The 7,500-nt window shown below is 42.2% G+C and overlaps 1 protein-coding gene across 3 annotated transcripts in view; it reads right to left on the reverse strand.

Moving 5' to 3' along the window:
• The window catches only part of LOC124008783 (pyruvate carboxylase, mitochondrial-like), a 587,218-nt gene that overhangs the window by 147,336 nt on the left and 432,382 nt on the right, over positions 1 to 7,500 (reverse strand). The window lies entirely within an intron of this gene.

A 7,500-nucleotide genomic window follows, 5' to 3' on the forward strand; every position in this document is an offset into this window, starting at 1 on the left:
CATCCCAACTCATGCCACCTAAATCAGAGACAACGAACGACACCTGCCTCTGATTGACAACCATACTAGGCCAAACACATAGAAATATAACAACATAGAAAAAATAACATAGACTACCCATCCCAACATGCCCTACTGTAATTCTCAATCAGAGACAACAGACACCTGCCTCTGATTGACAACCATACTAGGCCAAACACATAGAAATATAACAACATAGAAAAAATACATAGACTACCCATCCCAACTCATGCCCTACCTGCTGATTCTCAATCAGAACAACGAATTACACCTGCCTCTGATTGACAACCATACTAGGCCAAACACATAGAAATATAACAACATAGAAAAAAATAACATAGACTACCCATCCCAACTCATGCCCTACCTAAGTATGATTCTCAATCAGAGACAACGAACGACACCTGCCTCTGATTGACAACCATACTAGGCCAAACACATAGAAATATAACAACATAGAAAAAAATAAATAGACTATCCCAACTCATGCTGCTGAGTCTCAATCAGAGACAACTCATGACAACCATGAAATATAACAACATAGAAAAAAATCTACCCATCCCAACTCATGCCCCTACCTAAGTATGATTCCTATCAGTCTGAAATGACCTGCCTCTGATTGACAACATAAGGCCAAACACAAGAAATATAACAACATAAAAAAAATAACATAGACTACCCATCCCAACTCATGCTGGGTTAATGATTCTCAATCAGAGACAATGATTTGATTGACAACCATTGGCCAAACAATAGAAATATAACAACATAGAAAAAAATAACATAGACTACCCATCCCAACTCATTCCCTACCTAAGCATGATTCTCAATCAGAGACAACGAACGACACCTGCCTCTGATTGACAACCATACTAGGCCAAACACATAGAAATATAACAACATAGAAAAAAATAACATAGACTACCCATCCCAACTCATGCCCTACCTAAGTATGATTCTCAATCAGAGACAACGAACGACACCTGCCTCTGATTGACAACCATTCTAGGCCAAACACATAGAAATATAACAACATAGAAAAAAATAAATAGATACCCATCCCAACTCATGCCACCTGAAGTACTGATTCTGGAGACAATGAGACACTGCTGATTGTCTGGGAAATATAATAGAAAAAAATAACATAGACTACCCATCCCACTCATGCTACCTCTGATTCTAATCAGAGACAACGATGCCTGATTGACAACCATCTGGGAAATTAATAGAAAAAAATAACATAGACTACCCATCCCAACTCATGAGTCTACCTAAGTATGATTCTCAATCAGAGACAACGAACGACACCTGCCTCTGATTGTCTGGCCAAACACATAGAAATATAATGAAAAAAATAACATAGACTTCCCAACTCATGCCTGACCAACCTAACACAAAGACATAAAAAAATAAACTGGTCAGTTAATGAGTTTGTGACCTGTTGAGTTATAAATGGGTATTTATTTGTTTTTATTTATTTATTTGTTTTTCCTTTTGCACATGAACTACTTTAACATCATTTACAACACATCATTTACAACACTGTAAATAGATATAACATGACATTTGAAGTCTGAGTCTGGGTTAATGAGATACTGCTGGGTCTGGGTTAATGAGTTACTGCTGAGTCTGGGTTAATGAGTTACTGCTGAGTCTGGGTTAATGAGTTAGCCTACTGAGTCTGGGTTAATGAGTTAGCCTGCTGAGTCTGGGTTAATGAGTTACTGTTGAGTCTGGGTTAATGAGTTACTGCTGAGTCTGGGTTAATGAGTTACTGCTGAGTCTGGGTTAATGAGTTACTGTTGAGTCTGGGTTAATGAGTTACTGCTGAGTCTGGGTTAATGAGATACTGCTGAGTCTGGGTTAATGAGATACTGCTGAGTCTGGGTTAATGAGATACTGCTGAGTCTGGGTTAATGAGTTACTGCTGAGTCTGGGTTAATGAGTTACTGTTGAGTCTGGGTTAATGAGTTACTGCTGAGTCTGGGTTAATGAGATACTGCTGAGTCTGGGTTAATGAGATACTGCTGAGTCTGGGTTAATGAGATACTGCTGAGTCTGGGTTAATGAGATACTGCTGAGTCTGGGTTAATGAGATACTGCTGAATCTGGGTTAATGAGTTAGCCTACTGAGTCTGGGTTAATGAGTTAGCCTGCTGAGTCTGGGTTAATGAGTTAGCCTGCTTAGTCTGGGTTAATGAGTTACTGCTTAGTCTGGGTTAATGAGTTACTGCGGAGTCTGGGTTAATGAGTTACTGCTGAGTCTGGGTTAATGAGTTAGCCTTCTGAGTCTGGGTTAATGAGTTAGCCTGCCGAGTCTGGGTTAATGAGTTACCCTGCTGAGTCTGGGTTAATGAGATACTGCTGAGTCTGGGTTAATGAGTTACTGCTGAGTCTGGGTTAATGAGTTACTGCTGAGTCTGGGTTAATGTGTTACTGCTGAGTCTGGGTTAATGAGTTACTGCTGAGTCTGGGTTAATGAGTTACCCTGCTGAGTCTGGGTTAATGAGATACTGCTGAGTCTGGGTTAATGAGTTACTGCTGAGTCTGGGTTAATGAGTTACTGCTGAGTCTGGGTTAATGAGGAGGAATCGAGAGCGAGAAAGAAAGGAAATAATAGAGGTTGGGAGACTGCTAGGTAGCATACGATACATTCATAGCTCTACTTCCTGTATGTGTAAAATATTGATGGTGAGTTGTCTGGGCTAAATCAGGGTCACATTTAACCTGTTACTACAGTGGGCTAAATCAGGGTCACACTGAGTGATACTCCTTGGTAGTCTTAAACAAATCTACTTTGAAACAAAAGTATTCACCCCACACACGTAGTTATGGGCTCAAACAGAAGACACCTGTACCATGTCAGATATAGAGGTTAAATGTATTACATTGGATTACATGTTTTTGCATCCCAATATTACACTTTATATAGACCGCAGAAGACCGAAAAACAACACAAATGTTTGACAGATTTTTTTAAGTATGAAATTATTTAAAAATGTAATAACATTCCGCCCATGATGCCACTAGAGGGCGCTTTGGTCAGGAAAGGGCTACGTCACGGTAGAACCACACCACAGATAATCTATTATATGCTAGTAGTCTATGGTGTAATGGCTGTATATCCAAGAATGTTTGGTCTACTCTCTGCTAGCTAGCTATCTGCATATAGAGGAGAATGCATGGTGGTAGACAGAGGGACTAACTGTTGTACAGTATGGAAAATGAATTAACCACAACCCAATGGATAAGAGGGTCATATTATAAAACTGTAGCATTGCTCCTCTCTCTCTCTCTCTCTATCCAACTGTCTCAATCTCTATATAGTTCCAACTGTCTCTCTCTCTGTCTCTATCCTACTGTCTCTCTCTCTCTCTCTCTCTCTCTCTCTCTCTCTCTCTCTCTCTCTCTATAATATCTCTCAATTATCTCTCTCTATCTCAACTGTCTCTCTCTCTATCCAACTGTCTCTATCTCTCTCTAGAGTGCTCTCTCTCTCTCTCTCTCCAACCAACTCTCTCTCTCTCTCTCTGCTCTTTCTCTCTATTCTTATCTGTCTCTATCCAACTGTCTCTCTCTCTCTCCAACTGTCTCTCCTCTCTCTCTCTCTCTCTCTCTCTCTCTCTCTCTCTGTCTGTCTGTCTGTCTGTCTGTCTGTCTGTCTGTCTGTCAACTGTCTGTCTGAATCCGTCCGTCCGTCTCCGTCTCTCTCTCTCCGTCTATCCTCCGTCCGTCTCTCTCTCGTCCGTCCGTCCGTCCGTCCTCTCCGTCTCTCTCTTCTCTCTCTCTCCCGTCTATTTCCTCCGTCTCTCGTCCGTCTCCGTCCGTCTCTTCCTCCGTCCGTCTCCGAGAGAGTCCGTCCGAGACTCCGTCCGTCCGTCCGTCCGTCCGTCCGTCCTCCGTCCGTCCGTCTCCGAGAGTCTGAGAGTCTGTCTGTCTGTCTGTCTGTCTGTCTGTCTGTCTGTCTGTCTGTCTGTCTGTCTGTCTGTCTGTCTGTCTGTCTGTCTGTCTGTCTGTCTGTCTGTCTGTCTCACACACATGTATGCACCCCACTCTCATATGGAGGCTAAGGCCTTATTGAACACTTGAATAACGATGGCATTGATTTGTTTGATACTGTCAGTTCAAATGAGCAATGCTGTGTGTGTGTGTGTGTGTGTGTGTGTGTGTGTGTGTGTGTGTGTGTGTGTGTGTGTGTGTGTGTGTGTGTGTGTGTGTGTGTGTGTGTGTGTGTGTGCGTGCGTGTGTGTGTGCGTGTGAGAGAGTGCGTGCGTGTGTGAGAGAGACAGAGAGAGAGAGAGAGGAGAGAGAGTGTGAGAGTGTGTGTGTGTGTGTGCAGACATGCATGGATGCACACACACAGACACAAAAGGCCTATTTATTCACTCCGGACATATTTATTTGGTCACATGCATGGATGCACACACACAAACAGACACAAAGACACACAGACACGCAGACACACACCGATGACTCAAACTCACTCAGGACATATTTATTTGGTCACAAAAATAGAAAGAGAGAGAGGTAGAGTGGAAAGAGCGCGAGAGAGAGAGAGAGGGGAGAGAGAGAGAGAGAGAGAGAGAGAGAGAGAGAGAGAGAGAGAGAGAGAGAGGGGGGGATGAATAGAGAGGGAGAGGAATAGAGAGAAGGGGTGAGAGATAGAGGGACAGAGAGAGAGAGAGAGAGAGAGAGTTGGAGAGAGAGAGAGAAAACTAGTTCATCTGATTCATCTGATTCATGTAAGGGGCTTGATGATTAGGATAACAGTGTAGGTGTCCTGGAGGGCAAACTACCTGCCCTCCAGGAAACCTACACCACCCGTTGTTATAGGAAGGCCATAAAGATCATCAAGGACATCAACCACCCGAACCACTGCCTGTTCACCCCGCTATCATCCAGAAGGCGAGGTCAGTACAGGTGCATCAAAGCTGGGACCGAGAGACTGAAAAACAGCTTCTATCTCAAGGCCATCAGACTGTTAAACAGCCACCACTAACACTGAGTGGCTGCTGCCAACACACTGTCATTGACACTGACCCAACTCCAGCCATTTTAATAATGGGAATTGATGGGAAATGATGTAAATATATCACTAGCCACTTTAAACAATGCTACCTTATATAATGTTACTTACCCTACATTATTCATCTCATATGCATATGTATATACTGTACTCTACATCATCGACTGCATCCTTATGTAACACATGTATCACTAGCCACTTTAACTATGCCACTTTGTTTACTTTGTCTACACACTCATCTCATATGTATATACTGTACTCGATACCATCTACTGTATGCTGCTCTGTACCATCACTCATTCATATATCCTTATGTACATGTTCCTTATCCCCTTACACTGTGTATAAGACAGTCGTTTTGGAATTGTTAGTTAGATTACTTGTTGGTTATCACTGCATTGTCGGAACTAGAAGCACAAGCATTTCGCTACACTCGCATTAACATCTGCTAACCATGTGTATGTGACAAATAACATTTGATTTGATTTGATTTGATTTTATCTGTCGCACGCTGGGTATGTACATAGTCAACGTTAGGCTTTGAGGGGACTCCTATGGTAGGTACACCTATAGCTCATCTCTTGGCAGCAGTACTGTAGACTACTTTATCACTTACCTCAACCCAGAGTCTCTCAGAGTGTTCACAGTCAGCCCACTGACCTCAACCCAGAGTCTCTCAGAGTGTTCACAGTCAGCCCACTGACCTCAAGAGTCTCCAGAGTCTCAACCCAGAGTCTCTCAGAGTGTTCAGTCAGCCCACTGTCAACCCAGAGTCTCTCAGAGTGTTCAGTCAGCCCACTGACCTCAACCCAGAGTCTCTCAGAGTGTTCACAGTCAGCCCACTGACCAACAACCCAGAGTCTCTCAGAGTGTTCAGCCCACTGACCTCAACCCAGAGTCTCTCAGTCAGCCCACTGACCTCAACCCAGAGTCTATCAGATCACAGTCAAAAGAGTCCAGAGTGTTCACAGTCAAAACTTCCATAGATAGAAGGAGTGTTGTGTGGAAATTGACCCCACAAATATTAGGCAACAACAAATTCAATTCCTTCTAGACAATTTCCTGGACAAAACGTTCCATTGGTTTCACTGTAATAGCGAAGGTGGAAACTTGGCAATAGAAAACCTAAAAAAGTATATTTGAGTTCTCAACTTCCCTATCAGATCAAAACATTTCAAGCAAATCAAATCAAATCAAATCAAATCAAATTTATTTATATAGCCCTTCGTACATCAGCTGATATCTCAAAGTGCTGTACAGAAACCCAGCCTAAAACCCCAAACAGCAAACAATGCAGGTGTAAAAGCACGGTGGCTAGGAAAAACTCCCTAGAAAGGCCAAAACCTAGGAAGAAACCTAGAGAGGAACCGGGCTATGTGGGGTGGCCAGTCCTCTTCTGGCTGTGCCGGGTAACAAGAATGACAAATGGTTTGATGAAGAATGAAATAAATTGACCAACCTATCCAACCAAAGACCCAGAAAACCTGAGCCTACACTTTGTTTTTTTTTGGTGAATCGCTTAAACAAATACAGAAATACACTACGGACAACTTCCTGGACAAAATGTTTAAAAAAGAAGGAACAGCACTTCAGAAATCAGCTCAATGTAAATGTTCATAGATTCTAACCACTTATAGGAAAAATAAACAACAACATGGAGAGCTATCTGTCCAAAATGGAGATGTATGGATAAACCACTTCTCCAATCTTTTTGGCTCTTTAACAAATAACAAACAACAAAAACATATAGAGTTGAAGTCGGAAGTTTAGGTGATCAATAACAAATGTTAGAATCAACTATTAAAGACTACAAGAACCCACTGGATTCTCCAATTAACTTCAACGAACTACATGATCAAATACATGGGAACCATACAGCACGATACAGCACCATACAGCACCATACAGCACCATACAGCACCTAGATCTTCGGCAGAGATTTTGTCAGACCTGGGAAGCAACACAAACAAACACACACAAACATTTCTTTCCACAGGGCCAGGGGGGTGAGACAGGGATACAGCTTAAGCCCCACCCTCATCAACATACAGTTGAAGTCAGAAGTTAAACATAAACTGAGTCATTAACCTGTTGAGTGTAGGGGGCAGTATTTTGATGTTTGGATGAAAAACGTACCCAAATGAAACTGCCTATTTCCCAGGCCCAGAATCGATAATATGCATGTAATTGTCAGATTAGGATAGAAAACACTCTACAGTTTCCAAAACTGTCAAGATATTGTATGTGAGTTTAACATAACTGATATTGCAGGTGAAAACCTGAGGAAAATCCAACCAGGAAGTGGCTTCTATTTTGAAAACTCCATGTTCCATAGCCTCCATTTGCTGGATTTAAAGGGATATGAACCTGATTAATTTTCCTATCGCTTCCTCAAGGTGTCAACAGTCTTCATTCATAGTTTCAGGCTTTTATTTTTAAAAATGTGAGGAAAA

Source organism: Oncorhynchus gorbuscha, linkage group LG21 (genome assembly GCF_021184085.1).
Source record: "Oncorhynchus gorbuscha isolate QuinsamMale2020 ecotype Even-year linkage group LG21, OgorEven_v1.0, whole genome shotgun sequence".
Lineage (NCBI taxonomy): Eukaryota > Metazoa > Chordata > Actinopteri > Salmoniformes > Salmonidae > Oncorhynchus > Oncorhynchus gorbuscha.